This window comes from Epinephelus moara, chromosome 3 (assembly GCF_006386435.1).
Source record: "Epinephelus moara isolate mb chromosome 3, YSFRI_EMoa_1.0, whole genome shotgun sequence".
NCBI lineage: Eukaryota > Metazoa > Chordata > Actinopteri > Perciformes > Serranidae > Epinephelus > Epinephelus moara.
The window spans coordinates 29,285,609-29,310,142 of NC_065508.1; the positions used below are offsets into that span (position 1 = coordinate 29,285,609).

Sequence of the window (24,534 nt, forward strand, 5' to 3'; positions counted from 1 at the left end):
GCGCCGAGCGAGCCCCGCCAAAAAGTGAGCGATGAGAATGTTTACTCCTCATTCCACATACCCACCATGAGCTCTTATGGGCCTGCCCTGCTATTTTTGCACACCCCTGCCCTATTGGACAGCTGTGAAGGATTGCGTCGCCTACTCCCGGCACATGGCATTTCCTTCCATCTGTCGCCCGTGTGCCCAGCCAGTCGCAAAGGGGGTCGACTCCAACAATCCCCCATCCGCCCACCAAGACGCCTGCCCCACCCCTTCACAGCCATGGCTCGCTAATGACTCCCCTACCCCAAAGACATCCAGATCATTTCCAAGTCACTCCCACAGGGCTGGCACACCCATCCCCAGCTGTCAGTCAAAACAACAACATGCCAAAATATTGTAGGCATTCCAAAAGGCCTCAGATTTTCTAACAACATGTTGCCGGGCCCCGACTTTCAAACATGACCACACTCAAACTGCCCCCTCTCTAAAAATGGGAACATGGGCTACTGCCCTCAAAATCCCCCCCTAAGCAGCCGCAATTACAACCTTTAGAGGATGGCTGAGCCTGCCAGCGTGAGGGAGGAGGAGAAGGTTTTTTTTTGTTGTTTTTTTGGTTACAGAAAGGGGTCAGATGAAATGTGGGTGAGTCAAGGATTTGACTGGTCTTTTGAGGGGATTTTATCTTAAAGGGACAGCTCACCCGTAAATCTTACCTGTAGTGCTATTCATATATCTAGATTGTTTTGGTGTGCATTGCTAATTGAGATCTCTGCCTTCTCTTGAATATAATTGAAATAAAAAAATAAAGAATAATTAAAAAAAAGATAATCCACAGACCTTGTTGTGAGCAGTTTTATGTAGGAACTGTTTTCTTGCTACCAAAGTACGCCTACCAACCATATCACCACACAGAAGGAGGTGTGCATCAACTCACAGACAAAAAGTTGTAAAAATTAAGGGGCCGTACACATGCCACGTCTTTAACCGCCCGGAAAATGTGAGGTCAGGCGCTAGGTGCTACTTTTGGCCTTTTTTGAGGCGGTTTTCAAGACCGAGGCGGTAGCTTGCGTCTGAGGTTGCTAAGCAACCTTAACAAGTACTGCATCATGGCCTGTTTACCTGAAATCCTGAGTGCAGAGCTGATCTTCTTCCAGGAGCTGTTTATAAGTGTGTAGGTCTATCGTCCGTGGGACAGATGTAAAGCTCTGGGTAACCCTGCACTAACATGATCAACTTCTCTGTATTTATCTCAGACTGAAGAGGGGATTTACAACTGATTTACGGAAGAGGGGAAGGATATCTGCTGGCTGTTACTGGTTGTTCCTTGTCACAAGTTGAACTTGAAAAAAGGCGGTTGGGATGCGTCTGCGCCGCAACGGCGTCGCTCTGGCCTTTGAGTACGTCTACCATGCATCCTCATTGAAAACAATGAATTTGAGTGTGCAAAAAACGCAGCATGTGTACGGCCCCTTGTGGCATCCTCCTTGGCTGAAATGTAACATCAGTGAGCTCAGAGGTGCTCAGTAGATGCATGTTTCTTCTGCGTGGTGGTGCGTGCTGTTCCTTTAAGTTGTAGGTTTACCATGTCAGTATGCGTGCAAGACCAGACATGCTAACTCTACAAAGAACAACAAACCATATTTTTCATCAATGAAAACACAAAGCTTGCCTTCACTCTTAATTTAATTTAAAAAAAAAGCCTTAATATTGCAAAACTCTCAGCCAACATTGTTTTACTCCCTCACAGATGGTGCAAATGTAGTGTCAAATTACATATTCTTAGCAAAAGTACAGAACATTCTGCCCAGTGCTTTTGTCACATGTACTTCAGAGTTAATTATTTTACTATCATTCTAATCCCCTGACTCTTGTAATATGCTTAAACTACTACCAGTGAATGTATCAGCACTGCAGAGTCTGAGTCGTAACAGGCTTGTCCTCCCTGGGCTTTTTCAGCGTGACTCACAGAAAACTGTTTACGCCTCAGACAAGTCAAATTGAACTGCGTCCCTTTCTTCTAAATAGATTACAGCTCAAATGAAGTCTTTGTGTCTGGCGTGTTAGCAGATAATTCTAGTAATTTTCAAGCCTAATCTCACTGCTGTTTGTCATCACAATGATTGATAGCGTTCATATTGTCATTTCTTTACTATGTTGTAGTCTGACCTAAATGAAGTCCAGCAAGATCACTGATGTATAGTTTTCTCCCACAGGACAAAGACTCCAAGTCTTCAGCAGCTAACCACAAAAAAACAAGTCATTCCAACTTGATGACACAACCTATCAAACATGCCTGCAATTTCATATTTTCACTATTCAACATGTTTAAACAGTGCAGACTGTTAGGAATGCTCCTATCAACTTCATGATTATAAACTTTGGGAGATATGTGAATATTTTTGTGGGCTCTGATGTCTCCCAGCACATACCAGAGGGGTCTGTTGTTAACTTGAATGGAGACAAAGAAGAGAATCTGCAGTTAGAAAAATAAGATGTCAACATTGTCAGCTATGTTTAAGCTTATGCAGCCTGCCATGCCCGTTAGTATAATTACAGTGGATTGAAATTAAAACATGACAGCCACTTCTCATTCCAAAGTTGTCAAACACAGCCGTTTGGTCAGTGACTTTTGTGTCAGACATTGACGAGAGAAGCCATCCTTTCCCAAAGAGGTGGAAAGTCCCTTTAGGGCAAGTAGGAGGGGTTCTGGATGGGTCCAGCAAACACTGGACTTTCACCCGAGAGCCGGGGGGTTGGTTCCTGTATGAACGTTGAGCCAAACCATGATAATTTTTCTATACCTTACCACATGCGTTTGTTGCCTAAACCTAACTAAATGCTTTTGTTGCATAAATCTAATCACATGATTTTGTTGCCTAAACCTAACCACGTGTGTTTGTTGCTTGAACCTAACTATGTGCATTTGTTGCCTAAACCTAACCATGTACTTTTGTTGCATAAATCTAATCATGTGATTTTGTTGCCAAAACCTAACCACGTGCATATGTTGCCTAAATCTTAACATGTGTGTTTGTTGCCTAAATTTAACCATTTGCATTTGTTGTCTAAACCTGACCACGTGCTTTTGTTGCTTAGATTTAATGATGTGCATTTGTTGCCTAAATCTGCCCAAGTGCATTTGTTGCCTAACCCTAACTACCACATGTGTATGTTGCCTAAACCCAAACACATGCATATGTGGCCTAAACCTTAACATGTGTTTTTTGTAAACCTGACCATGTGCTTTTGTTACCTAGATTTAACGATGTGCGCTTGTTGCCTAAATCTGCCCAGGTGCATTTGTTGCCTAAACCTAACCACCACGTGTGTGTTGCCTAAACCCAAACACGTGTGTTTGTTGCCTAAAACCTAACCACATGCGTTTGATGCACAAGGAAACACATGAAATATGAGGTGTTTTACCAATGTAAGTTTCTTTTGAAAATGACTGTATGCATCCAACAAGCATTAACTGCACCTTTCCTGTGAAAACCGAACTGCATTTTAAAAACACACAATGCATGTAACAGATGCAAGTTGACACAGCATCCCAGAATATCAACAACAGACACACCCAGGATACCTAGCACGTCTAAGTCAACTGAACAAGTGGTGATGAGTTGGAGGTGAGAAAGTGTTAAATATGAAAATGTATATGTGCTTTTAAGCTAGAGTTGCTGATAGCACTTTCAGTCAGGTTCTGGTACTTTTATCTTGTGGCTTAAATGTACTGTATCTCAGCATAATGCATTTCAGCAGGCCAACCTTTTCTTTTGGAGCTAACTTCGAACAAATTACCATATTGCTGTTAAGCTTTCCCCATTCCTCCACATGATATAATGAAACCAACACATTCCAGATGCAAATGTTAGGTAATACACTAGGCTATCTTTGTAAATGAGCCACTAAATTTTTCAGAGGGGTCCACTTATGACTGTGATGAATGTGTCTCGCAACAATGGTAGCCCCGCAGAAAGAAAGCACATCAAAACAGCTGCCCCCCGATGTGTTGACTCGAGAATGAACTGACCAGACCAGGGAGCACGGCTGTCAAGATGTGTTGTAGCAGCTCAGCACACATCCCACCAGTTTCCTCTAAGCGTGGGTGTAGACTTTAATTGCATGGAGGCTAATATCAGGCTAATAGAAAACAGCTGCCAGGGGGCCTGACAGACAGAAAGCTAGTACATGATAGCTGCTTAGTCAGAGATACTACAAACATTAATGTGAAAAGCAGCCGCTTAAGAGTACACTGGGAGCTTGTCTGCTTTTTTTTGTAACACTCATTATGCGACATGAAGTGCCAAATAAAGGCAGAACAAATTACAGGTAGTAACAGAGGAAAGCCTCACACATCAGCTGTTTTTACAGTTCCTCTGTGATCAGAATATTGTAATATCTGTTGCTCAGCATCGTGACACAAGACACAACACTCAATATTAGGATATATTTCAACATTAAAGGCACAGCACACCCCAAATCTGAGAAACATATTTTTTAAGTACTAATTATCAGTCTAAAATGTTTTGCTGTGACTTGCCGAGTGTTGAAAATATCAGCCGTAAAGAAATATGCCTTCTCTTGGCAGACATCATAATGGGACTAGATGGCACTCAGCTTTTGGTGCTCAAAGTGCCAAAAAATGTGTCTGAAAAACTCAACAGCAATGTCTCTTTCCTAAAATTATGACCCACTTACTCATGGTGATCCAAAGAATAATAATTGTTGTGAGCAGTTTTGTGTGGGAACTATTTCTTTCTACTGAACTATACCTGCCAACAGCATCACCGCGCAGAAGGAAGTGTGCATCTACTCACAGACAAGATTCTTGTGACAATGTGAGACGTAAACATTAATGTCATCCTCCACTGCTGAGCTGTAACGTTAGCTAGCTCAATGGTGCAAGGTGAGCTAGGAGCAGATATATGTTTTCTCCTGGGTGTAGTTTGGTAGAAAGAAAATAGTTCCTGCATAAAAATGCTCACAACAAGGTCTGTAGTTCATCTTGAGTAAGTGGGTGATGACTCCTGGAAAAGACATTGCTGTAAAGTTTTTCAAATGCATTTTTCAGACTGTTCTCATGCACTGTTTGTATGTTTTCCTAGGAGAGGTAATGCTCCAAAATTCTTACATAGACCACATAATGATGAGCTAGTAATTTGTGCATAATCCCAGTATTTTAGAAAGCTGCGATCATGTGACCAATGCTACTTTACGCCAAGTATGTGAGGTCATTCATGGGGCGCTGATTCGTAGGATATCTTACAAACTGTTGGATAAGGATACATTTAATTTTTGGCCCTTGAACACCACAAGCTGAGTGTCATTGAGTTTCATTATGTTCAAGAAAAGGCAGACATCTCTACAGCTAAAATCTCCAACACTCAGCATCCTACGCAATCTAGATTACAATCTAGATTGATAAATAGCGCTACAGGTAAGAGGAAGAATATATATTTTCGATTACTGGGGGGAACTGTCCCTTTAAGTTGAAGGTTTACCATGTCAATATGTGTGCAAGACCAGAAAATGCTAATTTTATAAAGAACAACAAACCATTTTTTAATTAATGAGAACACAGATCTTGCCCTCAATCTTAATTTGATTAATAGAAAAGCCTGAATATTGCAAAAATCTCAGCCAACATTGTTCTACTCCCTCACAGATGGTGCAAATGTAGAGTCAAATGTGGTGTTCCTTTAACCGTAAGATGTCTGGTCAGGAGGATGAACAAAATAAAAGGCAAAGGAAGTGATGTCTGTTCTCAAAAAATGAAGCCAAAGCACTCTTCTGGAAAAATATGTATATTTTTCTGTGGTTACCCTCAACATTTTCATGCAAAAATATGTCTTATTAAGTTATTGGCCCGCCAGATTGGATGTTCGGTTGGGTTAAGATCTGACAATAGCATACATTTTGATATCTGATAAGTTTGAGCATTTAGTTGAGGTTTTTCTCTGAGTGAAAAATAGCTTTCTGCTGGACAACTTGATATTGAGTTTCAGTGGAGTTGGATTGACAGGAAGCCAAGATGCCTCATTTGCATAACTTGTATTCGTCACTGGGCAATCGTGTAAGCACTTTTCTGTGCCTGATGTAGTTTTGTGCTGTTCTTGCACAATCCAGGCTTCTCCGTCAGTCAGCTTTCTTGTGGATGCAATCTACATTAATGTGTCTGGTGGACATGAATTATCCAAGTCTTCATATCTGTGTGTTCCTTATTAGGTAGACATCTTTGTTTCCATCCTATCTCAAAGCTACCTGACAGCAACTCTTAATCTTTCAGTTTATGGATTTCTACATTCTGTTCCACAGATTTTTAGGAAAAAAAACAGTAACACAGGGAAACTTCAGCTGAACACCTTGATGGTGGTAAGCAAAATGAGCCAATCAGCTTGCTCTGTTTACTCATGAGTATGTGCTGTGAGGCTGGCAGGAGCCACACTGATAGCCTGCGCCATATGGTGCATCCAGGCAAACGGTTGGAAATCCATGTGTTCTGGAAGCTGCTCAGCTGCCATCTCTCGGCTGCGCCTTGGAGAGTGATGGGTTGGGGGAAGCGGTGGGGGGTGGGTGAGCGGGAAAGTTGGAGCAACATGTCCCACCCACATTCATCACAGGGAGCCCGGTGTCTGCATCTAATCAGATCTCTGCTGAGAGCCCCACCAAAACTTGATTAAAGGCCGGACTCTTGGCGTTTTACTAGCTTTCTGTGCCACTTAACCAGCCTTTCACCACCTGCCCCTGTAAAAGTATCTGCTGCAATAATGTTTATTTATGTGTTTATTGGCTCTGAGCCATTAAGGAAGCTCCATCTCTCTCTCTGCCTCCCCCTCAACCTCTGCACTACCCAACGATTTCCATCCCATAAACGGGCATGGCGTGTGGATGAAGAGAATGCTGGGAGGAGGTTGTTGGAGAGCTGAGCTGGTTTCCATTTTTTTCTTACTGGGTTTACTCATATTTCCGGAAAAGCCAAGAATCTTCTTTTTTTCTCTCAAGCTTTGCTTTTCTCTCCAATTCTGAGCTAGATGTCCGCATACCTGAAGTTTTTGTGTTGTAAATATTTACAGTATAATTCTGCTGGACCATATTGACCCTTTTAGAGCTGACATCACAATGACGTCACTTTGTTGGCTGGAGGCAAAACACGACTTCCCACCACAGGGCTGTAGGCTACATAGGAGTCTTAAAATGTGGTCTTGTTGTGTTATTGGGAGCCTGAATAGAAGGAGTCATGGCTCAAAACCAGCCGCCACTGCCCGTCAACAAAAACAAAGACAACTATGGTTAAATGTGATGAGACCAAAGGACTGGAAGGAGGCCATCATCAAAAATGCTCACATGTGCAGCGCACACTTCATATCGGAAGTCTGGTCCCGTTGGTCAGTGTTTACTTATTCAAGTAACACTCGCAGTCCTGGAGAGTGAGTGACCTGACATGGTGCGTTGGTAAATTCAGTCTGACGCTCTACACTGAAATGAGAGCCCTGTTGGTGGAAGAAACGTATCACTATATTTCTACATGAATCAACGAACGGTGAAGTTAATCACACATTCACTCTGCTTGGCGCTCTACTGCTCCGTCTCTCCAGACAGAGAGAGCTCTGCCACTCTGAGAGTGCGGTGCTCTGGTTAACCAAACGGGACATTGTGACAGTGTTATGAAATTACAACGGTCCAGTTTGTGCCAGAGTGCGCTCAGTCACTCATAATGAGTATTCCTGAATGCACCACTCGCATCACCTTCCTTCATTGTTGAAAACAAGCCAACAGAACTTGCTAGCTAGCACTATCTAAGGTTTGTGGAGAACTGTTTTGCCTCCAGCTAAGCCGCGGCCATGAAAAAATGTCATACTGTTTACTAAAAGGAACCTTAGCCGGCTCCTAGTGTGCAGTCTCTGTAAAATGGTTTATCAAGAAATTGTATTGGTCGGCCGATTAAAGTGTCTAAAAGAAAGCATCATACTCAACACTGCAGGAAGCCCAACATCCTCACCGTCACTAAAGTTCCTGTCCATTCCTCCCTCAGCTGAATTGTTCCCGAACCTGGACTGCTCGCTAGGAATTTTCAGTCCAAAAGCTCTCTGAATGTTTGTGAACTCGGCCCCAGGTCTTTTAAATAATTGAAGGCAGCCAACTTTATTTTTTCATTCACAAATTGTGTCCCATTTTGCGTCTGACTGTCAGCTGGCTTTGGGCATTTCAGCATCAGCACTCGACAGTCTGGAGAGCACAGTTGGGTCTCTACATGAGTTGAATTTCAGAGGAATGTAGGTCTATTAATTAGCTGTCAAGAGAAGGCCAATGGCGAGACATTTCAGCTTATTACAGATAATGCCATGGATTCAGTTAAAAATAATTATGATGATAATGTTCAGTCCAAGTCGGTGCCGCCATAAGAACAGATGGCAGGTAATCAGCGCCTCATACAAAGTAGTCAAGTAGAGCGAGGAAGAAGGAGCCAGTTGCCCTCATGCTGAAATTTAATTTGTCTGCCACTGTATCTGACTGTCTGCCACTGGCTGGAAATGTCTTTGAAGGGCAGAAATTGACAGTCTGTCCTCAGAACGGGCTTTAACACTGGCTCTCCTGGAAAAAAAAAATCTGCGCACAGGGAAATGTCTCCCAGGTGTCCTGATATCTGCTCTGTTAAATATTTGATTATTGCGATTGAGGTGACAACAAACCATCTACTGTTGTTTGCTCTATTGGTGCCGGTCTCAGTGCTGCACCGGGTGCTCTCTCTTCATTATCTGTGGCAGTGGTGTTTTGACTTACTGACTCGATTCACAGAAGGCTGCGGTTTGCACAAGGAAATTTGAGAGTAAGATGGCCTTGAAATGGAGTCATCCTGGTCTGGGTTAATGGAGGGAATGACCATATTCATTCCTCTTCAAAGTTCTGATTCACAGAGCAGCTGAAAGCTCCTTTATCCTTATTTTCAAGATTTTCTGCACTCTAACTTTACTGACTTACATCATTTCCATTTCTGAACTAAATTGGTATGTGGTGCAATATCAAAGCATAAGGAAAATGACTTACATGTAACATGTATTTAAATAGGTAAATTACAGTTTACTTTAGTGCTCCTTGGGATATTATTCCCTCATTTGGTATTTTGATGATGGTGGTGGTAGGCCTGGGCAATACATCGACATTATATCAATATTGTGAGATGAGACGAGATATGGTCTTAGAATTTAGATGTCGTATTATTTTAATTGGTGTCTTTTCCTGGTTTGAAAGGATGCATTACAGTAAAGTCATGGAATTTTCTGCACTTCCCAGACAGTTAAAGCTGTTTTATTGTTTTCCTTTATCCACTTTGTCAATGTATCCACATTATTGATTATTTATCAAAAATCTCATTGTGTAAATATTATGTGAAAGCACAAAAACACAACTCTACAACTTTGTCAGAACTAGGGCTGCATGATTTAGGAAATTACTGACAGTATGATATTTTTTTTTCAATATGAAAAAATACAGGAATTTTAACTAGATGACCATGACAGCAACTCAGTGGTCAAGAATGGTTGGGAGGCACTGTATTCCTTTTATGCAACAAACACAAAACACACAAAACCTTTTTATTGCCATTGTTCTGGAACCTGGGCTTGTCTAGACACTTGGTGCTTCTCAAAGTCAAGGAAAGATCCTTAACCGGCTGAATTTCAAGGAAGCTACATCATTGGATCCTGCTGAAAGACTGTTCCAATGTCAAGGATCCTTTGAATTCTTCTGAGGACTGAGTCCTTTCTTTAGAGAATTCTCAAGGATGTCTCTATCCCTAGTGGGCACCCACAGTTCTTTGTGCACAATTTGCCAGAATTGAAGGTTGAGTCTCTTCATCGATGCACACCTGGGCACTGCCTAGCTTGCTGCAACGTGTGTTCACTAAATGCTGGGAGGGATTCTTGCCTAGCCTCTGAAGGACCTGACTTGGAAGAACCTGTCATACCAAGGAAGCATCCTTGACTTTGAGAAGCACTGACCACTGTAGCTTCAGACTACCAGGCACTTCTCTGTGTCTGCAGCATTTCCCAGCCTGTTAATGGTATTTTCTACACACACACACACACACACACACACACACACACACACACACACACACACACACATATGCAGGACAGTCTCAATACCAATAGCTAATGCTGCCAGACTATGCCATTTACACATGTAACCTACTGTATCTTAAAACGGATGGCTTGGCCAGTAGAGTTAGTCATGGAAAATGAAAACTATGTGAGTTTCCCTTTTGTATCAAGCAGCAATAAAAATTGTAGTATGGCATGTTTGAGTTAATTTGCCTTGACCTTGCACATCCCGTGATGTGACTATTGCGCATGAGCACATTACAATGCTGATGCTGAAATGATGTATCATGCAGCCTGAGTCACAATATCGATATTGAGGTACCTAGGTGGTGTAGAACAATGTCTAAAACCTCTCTTGCATTTTCCCGAAGTTGTTGAATTGGGTTGAGATCTGGTGACTGTCGAAGCAAAAACATCTCATTCACAGCATATTTATTCAGGTTTTTCTTTTTGTTTGTCACCCATCAGTGCTTCCTAGAAGAAACTCCAAGAATCACAAAATCTGTTTATGGAAATAACCAAAAAAAAAGTATCGAAAAAAAGTTCTAAAAACTGTATTGCAGCACATACAAACAAGCTTGAGAACTCCATTGATGTCTCAGGTCCTCACTTTCAAGAGTCTTTACAATTATTGATCTTGACAGTTGAGGAAAAAATGCTAGATGCCAGTAGTGACAGCAGATCCCCAGGGCAGCTCATGTCAGACACAGACTGCACCTGAACTCCTGTGGAGGTGTTTGTGTAGAGAGGTGAAAAAGTTATTTCAAGCTGGAGAAGTGCTTTAAGACACAAAACCTGTCCCAGACTATAAATCACTTTGGAAAAAAATAACTCTACATTTGCTAGATGGCATATTTAAATCCTACTTGGGTAGGAAATGTTCACAACAATGTATGTTGTCCCAACAATCGCTTTTTAGAATAATTTTTCCATTAAGAGAAGCTTAAGACATTAGGGAAAGGGATGTTTTGGGGCATTTTAGCTTGGCTGACTGGTCACAGTCGGAACCTATCACCCTTAGCTGGTGATTACAACTGTCTTGTCCTGCGGCACTTCCTTGACTTTGATAAGAAAACAGAATTTTCTGGCTCTGGTATGAACAGAATGGGGCCTGGCAGTCAAATCAATCCAACCTTCAAAACAAACTCTCTGGAATTGAATGACACACCTTCATCAATACACCATCAATACAACTACAGTTCATATTTTAAAGATATGCTATACAGGATTGTTGATTTTTGTTTTTATACTGCTCACCAGTGAAAGTGAAATAAAAACCCAACCCCAGATTCCTTCTCGTGTGGTGTTTCGCCTCACTACATTTGCGTTTCTGATGATCTTGTTTGCTTTTCAATTTTGCACTGTGTCTCTTGGATCCCTGTTGCTTGCAGTCTGGCTCCTGGTTGCTAACTTTTTAAAAAATCCCCCACCTCACCTGAGCACTTTTGGGGGTACATGCAAATAAACATTCAGAGCACAGAAAATAAGTAGAAAAAGATGTCTAGTGGTTCACAAATGATAAGAAACATGATATGTAACACACACTCCTCTGCCTATCAAGATCACTTTCTTCCGAGCGATAGTGTGTGAGCAGGCGTAGCATGAGTTTTATCTACAGAGCTCCAGACTACTACTATGTAATCACATATTGTAACCATGGAGCACCACTGCGACTTGCAAATGTTATTAATATACAGCTGTTAGTTCGTTTCCATTTTGCAGTGAAAAAAAATCTATGTTTAACAGCACCACGGTAACAGTTTAACTAAATGAGTTTAATGGTAGTGTGAGCAGATGGACCATGTGTTTTGTCACACAGTCCATCTGTTTGTCCCTGTCCTGACCATGGAGCACCAGCGCCACTTGCAAATAATATTCATATATGAACTGGTGAGCTTTTAGTTTGTTTCCAGCTTACTGTGAATAAATCATTACATTTAACAGCACCACAGGTCATGAGTTTAACGATAGTGTGAGCAGATGGACTATGTGTTTTGTTTCTGCAGTGCTCCAGACTGCCACTATTTCCTTTCCTTTTTGTGACCATGGAGCACAAGCGTGACTTGCAGATACTATTAACATATGAACTAGTGAGCTATTAGTTCGTTTCCAACTTACAGTGAATAAACCATTACATTTAATGTTAGTGTGAGCAGACGGACCGTGCGTTTAGTCCCTGCAGTGCTCCAGACCTCTATTTCCTTTCCTTTTTTTGACCATGGAGCACAAGCCTGACTTCCAGCTCACATTAACTAAATCCTTACGTTCACAGTTCAACTTTCTGCTAGCTGCTAACAGCTAACTGTTGACGGGGAAGCTTCAAATTCACACCACTTGCTTCAAAATAATAGCACCAGTGGTTCTGCTTTGATTAATTTAATTATAACAATACCTAATTTAACTTTATGACCGTAGCCACTTTATTTGACTTTATTGTAACTGTAGTTCATTGAACAATTTTGTATTTTAGTAGTCTACTGAAGTTTAGAGGAGATTTCAGAATTTCACGATAGATATCATGTATCCTGATATAGCCTTAAAATATGGCAATATTATTTTTAAGCCATATCAACCAGCCCTATTTCAAGCTAATGGAGTGAGTGTTTCTTGTCTGGAAGCTGCTGGATCTCTGTGGTGAACTGATAATTTGTAGATAAAGTTTTGTTTAACTGTGGGGACGTTCCTGATTTCAGCAGCCATTATCATCAACGCTGCACAAACCGCCACCAGCACACAACGCCACACTGTACCACCCAGCTGTGAACAGAACTCGCTGAAATGACCTTTTAATTAGTAAAGCAGAAATCATCTTTCCAATGTTTTCGTCTCCCCTCCCCTTGGATTAATTTCCTCCCAGCACTGGTTGTGTGAAAGTGCTAGCTCAGGGAGTGCTTGTGCATGTTTGTTTGTGGCCTGGTGTGGAGCTGTGGGGATTAGAAGGTAGTTAAAGCTTTCCATCCGTCGTATGCGGTTAAGCTGAAGAATTGTCAACACTAATCCAAGTGCTTGTTTACTGACCATTGAATGTGTTCCCCTTAATGTGAATCACACACAGTGAAAAAGCAGACTCTTGTAGATCTACTACAAAGGGAGGAAAACAACAAGACAGCATATAAAGAAATTCACTGAACTACTGATTGGTGAAAATATGACCATGAGCAGGTTATTATGCACGGTTTGCTTAACTGATTTTAAACAGAGTCCGGGGAGCTTAGGTGAGAGGCAAGAGGCTGATAGCTTTTTTGTGGGTTAAAGTGAGGGCTTTTAGAAAAGTAATCTCAAGGACCATACTATGAAGGATTGTTTCATAAATCAACAAGCCCGGCTCGCAGCCTTGCCAACAATAATATAATCTATCCATCACTATGGAATATTAAAAATGACCCTTGCTTAAACAAACTGCATTAATTTAACTGGCAATCCTCCCCTTTCAATCATCTGTCTGCTTCAAAGAACTGCCAGATTATTTGACTCCGCTCTGTTCTACAAACACTCAGACTGGTTTTTGAAGTTCCTGTGGTTTCTGTTCAGTGGTCATCTACAGTACATGTCAGTGAGATTGCATTAATGCTATCACACTTGAAAAGGGAATAAGATCTCTCCTCTTCCACACTAACGAAGACAAGCAGATGATTAGAGTCTTTGCTCTCCGCCACTTGGCTCCGAGAACAAAGCAAAGGAACCTTAGCTGGCTCCTAGTGTGCAGTTTCTCAGTGCTGGGGGCTGATAGGGCAAATGATAAACACTGAAAATGACTCCGGAGCCCAGAGGACAGCTAAAACAAAATGAGCTGACAATACTCATTTTCGCGGGCCCAAATTTAGATTGTTATGATTTCAGTAATGATTTTCCCTCAGCTGTGGGAAAGTAAGTAATTAAACCTAATGAGAGAATTTGTAAGAACTCAGAAAAGGGCCGGCTTCTGGGCCATTATTTTCATACTTTGTTTTAGATACAGGTGGAGGTTTTGGTGTCTGGAGCATTTCTGTGCTAATGAAATAAATTGGCTGGATGCATTATCCACTTAAGTCCCTGAACTCTGTTATGTACATGACACTATTGAGTAAATGTGAGTCCACGTGCTTTTTATATCTGCTGCAGCCATTGATCCTGCGTGCACTGCTGTTTACATTTCCCTCTGCCTTATGAAGAACAAAATGAAAGGCACTCAAAGTCCATAACTAATAGGATCAAAATGGTGGTGCAGACTACATGTAGATAATTGAGTTTGAGCACTAAATCAGAATGTACTCACAGGCCTGCATCTGTGGTTTAAAAGCCAGTAATCTCACTATCTATTGATCACCAGCTCTGACCACATAGTGTATTGAGATCATTAAAAAAAAATGTAATTATAACCCTTTAAACATGCACTATAGCCTCTGCTGAGTGTATTCTGCCTTTGCACTCTGCAAAAATAGATCTGCACCTTTGTTGCCATCTCATTATATTTTTTTCTGTCCCGTCTCGTTATTTTTTTCTGTCAACAGAGAACATGCTGTTCTATACTTCCAGCTCACTGCTGGGGGGTTGCTGTTTTTGGGTTCCATACTTAGTAGCCGGTCCCGTGTTTTGCTATTCTCTTTTATGTGCTGTGTTGTTATTCATACAAGCTAGCTGCACTTCTACATCCTCATCCAACCCCTCAGCCCCCCTGTACAGAAGGAAGCCCAGAAACATGTGTTGCGGAGTAAGGTTACATTTTTAGGCCTCACACCCCCGCACAATTCCAGATAACTTAAGTGCTTATTGAACTTTGTTTTAGGACAGCACGGCCGTAACTCGCAGTACGCCAGGCCCACGTTTGCCACACGTCCTCAGCATCGGCCATATATCCTCCTGTCCCGGTGTCCAGTTTAACTTCATTGACTTCATCGGCTTTTTCCCTCCAAAACTCACTTGCCTTTGTCTAGACAGCTGTGCACTGCTGGCGTCTTTGTGCTCTTATCCCATACAAGCGGAGAAGGGGAGAGACCCCATATGCTACCAGCTGCTAGACACATTTGCTCTTACCGCTAGTAACTGAACCCAGCGAGGAGGAGGGAAAACCCATCTCAGCTGCTGCCATAACTGAATTAAAGGGCCATCCGAGCAAACACTGTATAGGTTATATAATGTTCTAAAATGCTTCCTGCCATTTGGAGGTATATGCAACATATATAATGGCAATGGTGGTAAAGGGTGAGATTGTCAGGATCACTGTAAATTAGTTTTACATTGATTTATCTGGTGTCTTGAACACTGCTTTCACTCCTCACCAAAAGGCAGATTTAGCCTGGAGGCTCGGTTATATTCAGTATATTGTTTGCTGAAGGAACCAGGCGCCATATATGGTTGCATGCGCCTGTTTGTAACAAAGAAGGCCAGCTGCATCAACCACACACTCTTTTAAGAGGCTGCTTTATGGTCGAAGACATCCCTCTAATTTATTTCCCCACGTGGGCCCCTTAAGGAGCATATGAACCTGGGACACATGGGATGGATAGGGTGTTCAATCCCCCCCTGAATGGATTTACGACCCTCCTCGCTCATGGCTGCAGGGAAGAGCACATTATTCTGGCCCAGGTCAAGGGCGGGTTTATCCCTGGTCAAAACCAAATCAGGATTAGACCAGAGCAAATCAATACGTACTGTATATGTAAATATTTTATTTCCACATTAATGAATAGAACTTAGTGATTTCTTACAGATCAACATGTTGCTCTGTTTGCAGCACCGCTGTACTCTAGCCTTCTAGGGTAGGGTGCTGTTTATATTTGAACAGACACCGGTACCAGTGCCAGTACCTTGAATTCTGTACTGATACCTAATGGTACATATTTTAGGTACTTTTTCTGTAAGAACAAAATGTAATTTTTTTACCAAGCTGCATTCAACAAGTGATTTTGTGACTCACCTCTTGCTTTCTGTTTAGACACAACTGACAATTAGTCGATATAGAATAAGCATGTAAAAAAACACAATCACAAACAGAAGTGATACCAGGCTATTTCTAAATTAAAATAGAAAAGAAAATAGACCAAGTAGATGGAAACTATGAGCGCTGCAGCGACAGTTTTGGCTCATTCACAGATCTAGAGATGTCCCTTTCCCATTGTAAGTCTATGGGAAAAAGTATTTTTTAGGCCAAATGGCATCACGGGATGAACCCGTGAGTCGCAGTACCACTGTTTGGCCGCTACAGAAATTGTCTTCAAAGCCTGGCTCACTTCCCGGGGGCCTGCTGGAGAGCTATGGATTTTTGGCCACAGGCACCTTGAAGCTGGCCACGGAGTCCCGCGGGTGGCTTTCCTCCTTTGGGACTCTTCGTGGTGCTTACACCTCTCTTCTGAACCCGGCATTCTCGCCCAGGTGTGCTCTTGGGACCTGAAATTTGGCACCGATTGGTTTAACATGAATGGGTATTTAGCAGTAGCAACAGAATTTGGTCAGTACCCTTAAATGTACAGAGTTCGGTACCCAACCCTATAGCCTTAAATTTAAGTAACTATTTAATTGAGAATTACAACTTGAGTGTTATTTTCAACAAGTTGTTCAAGCTTTATAACAACATGTTATAAACAAAGATGTTTTGAAACTCTCCATCAGTACCACACTATGTGCCTTTGCTCCTGACAGACAGGTGCTCACTTTAAGCTTCACCACCAGATAAAATGATTGCTTGTTTATTGACTGTCTTGATTGTCTGACTGCTCGTAGTTCTCTCTTTTGACTCATTACAACGATTTCTCTGCAAATGCTCCACAATTACTTAATGTCATCATAACTGATAGGAATGATGCAGAAAACAAAAATAAGAGCTGTGTTGTAAAAAGCCAGCAGTACAGAGGGTTAGAGAGGTTAAAATCCTTGAAATGGTAGCCCTGCAAACATAACTATTTATTTGCTTTCATGAGTTGCATTTGGGGCTTTTCCCCTGCTGCTGAATGCCCTATAAATGATTAAAGCAAAACTAATAATGTCTCAAAATGACAGACATTATGATCCCAACAGAGAGGAGCTTTTATTAATAACCCAACCATGATGTTCTCATTTCAGCGAACAAGAGAAAATGAAAATTTAAACTTCACTCTGTTTGTTTTCTAATATCACACACCACAGTTGGACATTAACAACAAAGCCATTGCCGGCCAGCTGTATAGATTTTTTTTCTCTGTGCGTGTGTGTTGTGGGGTGTTGGCACGTAGATGGAGAATAGTTGCTCCTGAAATACCAAACAGCAGACCAACATCTGTTAAGTATTGGACTATTTTTGGAGAGGTTTTCCCTCCTCTTTACCAGAAGGGCTTTAAAGTAGATCCATTAGATTCCAAGCACCAGACTATTTGCATCCACCGTCTCATTGACCTAGTGGAAAATTACACTCTTTTCAGTTCCACTGTCAAATCTGGCATCACAGACAAGTGACATAATACTGTAGCACCAAGGGGTGCGACTATTCCTGGGCCACAGGGCCAAGTGTGTGTGATGTGTTGTAACACTTTCATCAGTGTACAAAAGCTTCCCAAACTGTGTAACTGGCCTTAGCAGAACAAATGAACAGATATCTATTTACATATCAGTCCTCTTCCCCACAGCCTTTTGTTGTTGTTGTGAGGAGCGTGATTATGCACATTGTAATGATTTCCATGTATATTGAAAGAGCAGTGGCAACTGGAATGCAAAATCCACCGAGGAGCACGAGGCTGTTGAATAAAAATGCCTTTGCTCTGCTTCTGTATTGTGGCCTTGACAGCTCTCTCATATAGGAACCAGCTGTGACCACTCTCAGTACCAGCTCGACTTGATGAAAAGATTATGGACCCCTTGCTTTGATGTACACACTTCCATACTGTAGTCACCGTCTGCTCACGCCGAACCCACTGTTCTCCAGCCGTGGTCGGCATTAACATACAGAGACTCCCATTTGAATTCCAAGTATAGGGTATCGTTTGCTAAGATATTTTACATTTTCCTCACCCTCCTCCACTTCATTGCAGCTGTGTACACTTAAGAGGATTTTGGAAGATGTCATTCGTTCACCAGACCCCAACGGTCGTGGTTTTTATATTGTGCATGACAGAGTGCTAGGGGTCGAAACGCCTGAGAGAATTCATAGTGTGAAGAGTTAAACAGATGACACAATATAAATGAAATATATGTCTGCTCAGGCGGACCTGTAGACTCGGCTGGGAGTTGGGGGGTGGGGGCAAGCATGGGGGATGGGGTTAACTCCATACAGCAATGCTTGCTGCCAATTGCCATGTGCGTTACAGCGTATAGCCGACTGTCATTTGGTCAGCCATGCACAGACGGCATTCATGCCTGTTTATTATTCAGACAGGCAGACTCTTCCACACTAATGTAACCACACAGCTTTTCTTTGCAGTTGTTGTAAGAATCCAGCATCAGAGGTTATTTCGATGTATTACAACATGGGTCTTGTTTATGTATTTTGGACCATTATATCTATCATTTGCGACGTAAGCACCAAAGTAACTGATCTGGGAACGCAGCTTTTTTACCACATAGAAGCCTAACAGGGTAAGAAACACAGACAGCTGGATGATCAGACAGGCTGTAAACAACCCAACAGATTGTCTAAACCACTAAATCACAAGGTTAAACTGAATGTGATTGCACACAAAAGTTTTTAATTTCTCAATAAAGTGGAAAAATGTGTGTTAACAAGTAGGTCAGAGTTGAACAAGTAAGGCAGCTTTTAAAAGAATGTTTGGGTCGTAATTTCATCATTTATCTGCATATTTTCCTCAAATAACCAGAGGGTGTCTGAAAACTGACATGGTCAACTAAAACTTTATTTATACATAATGCATCCATGAGTGTCGTACCATAAGAGACCCCTTTGCAGGGTCCCTTGCAGCAGATTTTCATCTGAGCCATAAACTGTATAAAATGATGGACGTAGTTGCTGTGACGACCTGGTCTCACTCCAAAGTCGTCGAAATCTGACGCTTGGTCAGTGACTTCTGGCGTCAGACACCAACAAAAAAAGGCAGACGTGACAGTTGTCATGAATGTTAAAATAAGCTGGAGAGACCAACACCATTTCTCGTACCAGGCTGTAAACATGTTTATTTCTGCTGTAAAGTTGAGCATTTTAACATGGGGGGTCTGTGGGGACTGAAGTGGCCATTAGAGGAACTACAGTTTTTAGCACTTTCACGTTGGCCGCCCAAGAGGTTGCCACTTGATCTATGCACATCTGACATTTTCTAACTACATGGATGAGCATGAGTAGAGAAAATGAAGAGCAATGCTGCAGACGTAAGTTTTTGATGCACTGCCCCCTACAGTTTTGGGGAATATCGATCAGCCGTGTGGAGAATCTGACATGGGGTGTAAAGGATCCAAACGCTTCCTCGTCACAATCCATGACCGTCTGTGTGGAAAGCATAAATGAGGCTTTAGAGTGAAAACCTTACCTTTCACTTAAAATCCAAAGAACTCAGCAAATATCAGAGTAGACTAAGCATCCTTCCATATGCAGTGGTGCCCTTGTGACCTCTCCTGATTTGTTTGGAGCCAAACACTCTGACTGATAAACTATTCATGGGGCCTAGAAAGTCTCAAGCTTTCCATTTGCCCACGTGCAGGCCAGACAGATAACTGGTATGTAGCAAGGCAAAGAAAAGAAAAGGGATAAGACAAATAATGGATGGAAAAAGTCACAGGGAGGGTTGTAGGTTATTGGTCCTTAGGAAGCACTTGGAAGGTTATTGGTTACTTCCTAACCTCTGTCTAGACAGAGTTAACAATCCTAGAGTGTCATCTGGAATATATGTGTTTGCCACACAGGATCTAATTGGGATTTTAAAATACTGCAGAATATATTTAAAGATTTGTTCACTTGATTGAAAAAATGCTTTCACAGTGACTCATTCCTGATGAACTGGATCACCGGTTTCCATCTGGAAATCTTTTAGGAAACTGTAATATTTTTAGCCTTCCTACACAGGGGAGTCTGCCTCCTGAATTATTCATGTTGAAAATCTGTGCCTTACGCTGTGTGTTATCTTAAACTGTTTAGTTAAGAAATAGATTTTAAGACCAAGTCTCAGCAATGTAACCATAATCTCCATGTCGACTTCTGAGGAGAGACTATTCTGTTTGAGAAGACTCCCCGAGGCATGCTTTCAAAGTCTTCCCCGTCTTGAAGGCGTTATGAAACAATAACAAATCAAGACACCCGAGAAGCGAACAAAGTTCCCATGGCCGATAGCACTTGTCACACTTAACCTCGTTGTCCTGACAAATTTTCCTGACAGAGCGTTGTCAAACAGCATGTGAAAGCTTCCCATGCTCTCAAACTCCTCTCATTCACTTTTGTCTAGTTGGCATAGAATTAAGAGGCAGCCATGTAAAAGCTCCCTATGAGCCTGGAGGATGAGAGGTTGTTTGGAGGTCAGTGTGGAAACCTGCAGAGCTGAAGGGCGCCAACAATCTCTGGGAAAGTGGTACAATAGAGGCCTTGGTCATTTCAGAGGCAAGACAATGGACCCAATTGTCATCTCACCTTTGACCTGTGGTACATTTAGCACCGACCATTTTGACCCTCAAATGAATTATGTTGATAATGTCTTCTTTCACGCAGTGGCTGCAGAGTCAGATTCATGGGCTTGTTTAAGTTGGTCTACCATTCTGTCTGTGTCTTACAACTATAAACTCTGGAATTTTGAGAAATGCACCTGAAACGCCATATGTTCTGTTTTCATTGAGTCAAAGTCCACGTGGGCACCTGTTGGAAATAATAATGCAGAGAATAAAAACGCACAACAGAGGCAACACTGCAACGAAGCTTCTCTTCACGGTGTTGTGAATGATTGATCAAAACCAGAATAGATGAGTGTCTTTGAGCTCGAAGGTTTGATCTGCCTTGTGATGAAATGTGCAGTCAAACAGCTGATGTTAAACAAGAACATATGTTGGTTTCTATAGATATATGATGACATATACTGATATGTTTGGATTGCAGTTAATGTTTTTACATTTTCATTCTTTTTCAAGTATTCTCATGCCAAATTTTTTTTCTGACTTTTCTTTAGTCTTTGCTTTTTTTGTTTTCCATTAAAAAGCTCTAATTCTTTGTAACGTTTCAAATGAAACAAGTATCCATGCTAAGCTAGGCCAAACATAATCACTCTTTGATCTTTGGCGGACAGTCCATAGCAATGTCTTTAAAGTACATTGTATTCAAAATTAGGCCACTATTGACCAATGGCATCCAAATCAACCGCCTCATTAATTGTCAGCGGAACTCAGCTATGCAGCTCCATATCACATCACTGAACATATATAGCACACACAGAATGGTTGGCCAGCTTTTACCACACATATCCCTGTCTGTCACTGGGGGGAGGGGCAGTGGTAGTCTAGGGTTAGTCGCCTGCTACACTAGATGAATGGGTTGTGTGACTGGGTGAACATGTGTTTGCCATGGGAATCCATCATGCTCTTTCTCCACTGCAGGTTTCAATAGTTGAGCGGTACCTTTGGGTCACTGCTGTGTGTAACTCACAGCTTGTAACTAAGGCTGCATCCACACTAAAACATTTGTGTTTTGAGGAGCATAATTATCGCTGCGTTTACACTTTGAGTCCACACTGCTGCTGCATTTTGGGACCCCCGAAATGAACACCTTTTGAAAATACCGCTGACCCAATTTTGGTTTAAAAATTCTGGGGCAGTGTTTTAGTCTGGTTGGGTGGAAATGGAGATTTTATAGCAGGCACAATGTTTGCTTTCCAATTGGGTTTTATCAGGCATCAGACATATCAAGCCAAAACATTACAGTTCAACTAGGCCTACGTACCTTTTGTGATTTTATTCTTCTTGTGTAGGTAGTCCTTTCCCATTGCCGTGGCTCGCTCTGGTGATGGATCATGTAAACCCTCCCGACACCATCCTAATATGTCATCATATTTGCTTTGCAAGAACTTCCAGTCTGTTTTCCGCCACCTTAACCACTATAAGCTGGATTTATACTTATGTGGGGAATCAACGCCATACCCGACGCTGTAGCCTGATGTGCACAGATCTCTTGTCTATTTTGTAAGCTGAAAACCATTTTCTGCAGTGGAATTGAAGCTTTTATTTACTTAAAATATGAGACAATAAATTGAAATAATAGCATTTTAAGTCTTGTGTGTGATTTATCCAGGCTTCATATGAGCAGAGGAAATCTCCCCTAGCAGCTAGGCTAATTATACAATGTAAAATTTCATAGGCTTGTGCTAATAACGTTAGCATGTTGTATTTGTTTGGAAAACGGGTTTAGTATAAGACAGTTGTTTTGTCAGTGAACCTTGTGAGTTGCAATGGAGCCGAAATTTATAACTTTACCTTTGTAAAATGTTTCTGTTGTTTCTGGCTTAATATGAGTAGAGGAAATCTCCGCTAGCCACAAGGCTAATTTTTACAATGTGAAATGCCATAGGCTTGTGCTAATAACATTAGCATGATGTAATTTAGGGGAAAAAGTGTCCAGATAAAGACAAGTATTTGTCTGTGAATGCTGTGAGTTATAGTGAAGCTAATTTGTGTACTTGCGTTCAAAATTGTCTCTATTAAGCCATGTTTAATGTGTGTTTTGAATTAACCAAACTTTACAGCACTTCAGTCCACCGCCGACTAGTGTTTTAGAGGTGTAACTGCAGAGCAACAGACACACCACCACATAAGTATAAATGCTCACAACGGTGTAGGCCACACGTGTAGGCAGCAGCGGCGGCTCTGCATAGAGCTGGTCTTATGATATGTGTTTTCAGGCATGTTAGTATGGCTGTGGTTTAATTCTTAAATGGTGCTAAAGTGCTTGTGTGTACGAATATCGTTTTTGTTTTAAAACACCATTTTAAAATGAAAACGTACAATTGTGGATGTGGTCTAAATCCACAGAGACAGTAGCCCATGAGCAGTCGGGCTGTTGAAATAGGACATAGGAAGAAATTCTTGAATTCTGCAATCCAAAGCTGTGGCAAGTCTGTCAGAAAGCTGGAAAGGCTTGTTATTTCTGACAGTTTAAGCTGGAGTGGATTCATTTGTGTTGGTCAGTACTTCCCTCTGTGAGGGCTTGTCCGCTTGAATGGCTGTGCAGGGTAAATGAAGAGGTAAAACACAGTGGAGACACGAGATTTCTTATGTGATTTCTCATGCTTCATAGTGTGAAGAAGAGCGCAACCAGGATGGGAACACGCTTCAATTCAGAGACCTTTAAGCAGGGATGAACTCAAGGCTTGTTGGGCACCGGTCCCAAATCAACAGGGCATGTTGAAAACACAGAATAACAGCCAACATTAAATATCCAGAACATCCAACTGCTACACTAGTGTACAGTCGTGCCAGTGCTGAGAGTACAACTCCAAGAAAACAATTTAGCTACAAAGAAAACCTTGCCTTTTTTTGTCAGTGAGCCTCAAATTCATCTCTTCTGGGGTTAACTGTGCTTGCCAGTGCTGAGAGTTTCATTCTGTGCCTCTTAGTACAAATACATCATGCTTTCATCCTTTATAGCATTGTGAACCTAAGTGGCTGTTCATTGGTTGTGAAATTTATCTTGCTTTAGCAGGTGGTGAAGGGAATCCACACAAGGATGGTGGAGCCTATACCAAATTTTTCACAGCCATGTTTGAAATGGCAATCACATCTTGTTGTTTTTGTTCCTCCTTTTGTGTTATACTCGAGAGGTAAATAAACCCTTATGGTTGATTACTGCATGTTTTGGCTGTGTTTACCCATAGTGTGTCAGGCGTCTGTTGTACATTTGGCATACATGATTAAGAGCCTAACTATTCCTGAGCTACTCGCTGCTACCAGATGAGTTTGTTCCCCTGATGGATGACCTATTCCTCAAAACCCTTGCCGAACTCTGGATTAAGTGATCCCCTGGCCCAGTGGAGCTCTTGTTAACTGTCATCAACAATCATAATTGTAAACGTCACTGCTAATTGGGCGTTCAGTGACCTTTCCATCGAGTATGTGTGTTGAAGCAAAGGGACAACAAGTAGAGATTCGGCACACATGCAGGAATAAGCAGTGATATGTGGGCTCACGTTGAAGTATAATACAGTATGTTATAGGCAATGCTGTGTTTCTGAAAATTTGTAATTATTTACTTGTTACTTATCTCTGAATTACTTGACTTATTACTGCATGAAAAAGAAATTAGTAACAAGGTACAGTAAAGCAGTTTTTGCCAACTCTTAAATTCTCTTATTAATGCACACATAGCAATATCATTTGTGTTTCTGCAGCACAGTGTGAGAAAAGACAACTGTCTCTTTTTATTTATGATTGTACCCATTATTACTATGATGGAAATTAAGTTAGCTAGTGGAACAATAAAACACAGTGAAACACAATTGATATGTTTTGATAGGCTTATTTGTTGGAACCTTGACAGGCCTTCAAATCAAGAAACACATCAGTTTTTACTCTTTTGGCAGAGTAA

At 41.6% G+C, this 24,534-nt stretch overlaps 1 protein-coding gene across 8 annotated transcripts in view; it reads left to right on the forward strand.

The window, feature by feature from the left end:
• The window catches only part of ncam1a (neural cell adhesion molecule 1a), a 415,597-nt gene that overhangs the window by 80,017 nt on the left and 311,046 nt on the right, over positions 1-24,534 (forward strand). The window lies entirely within an intron of this gene.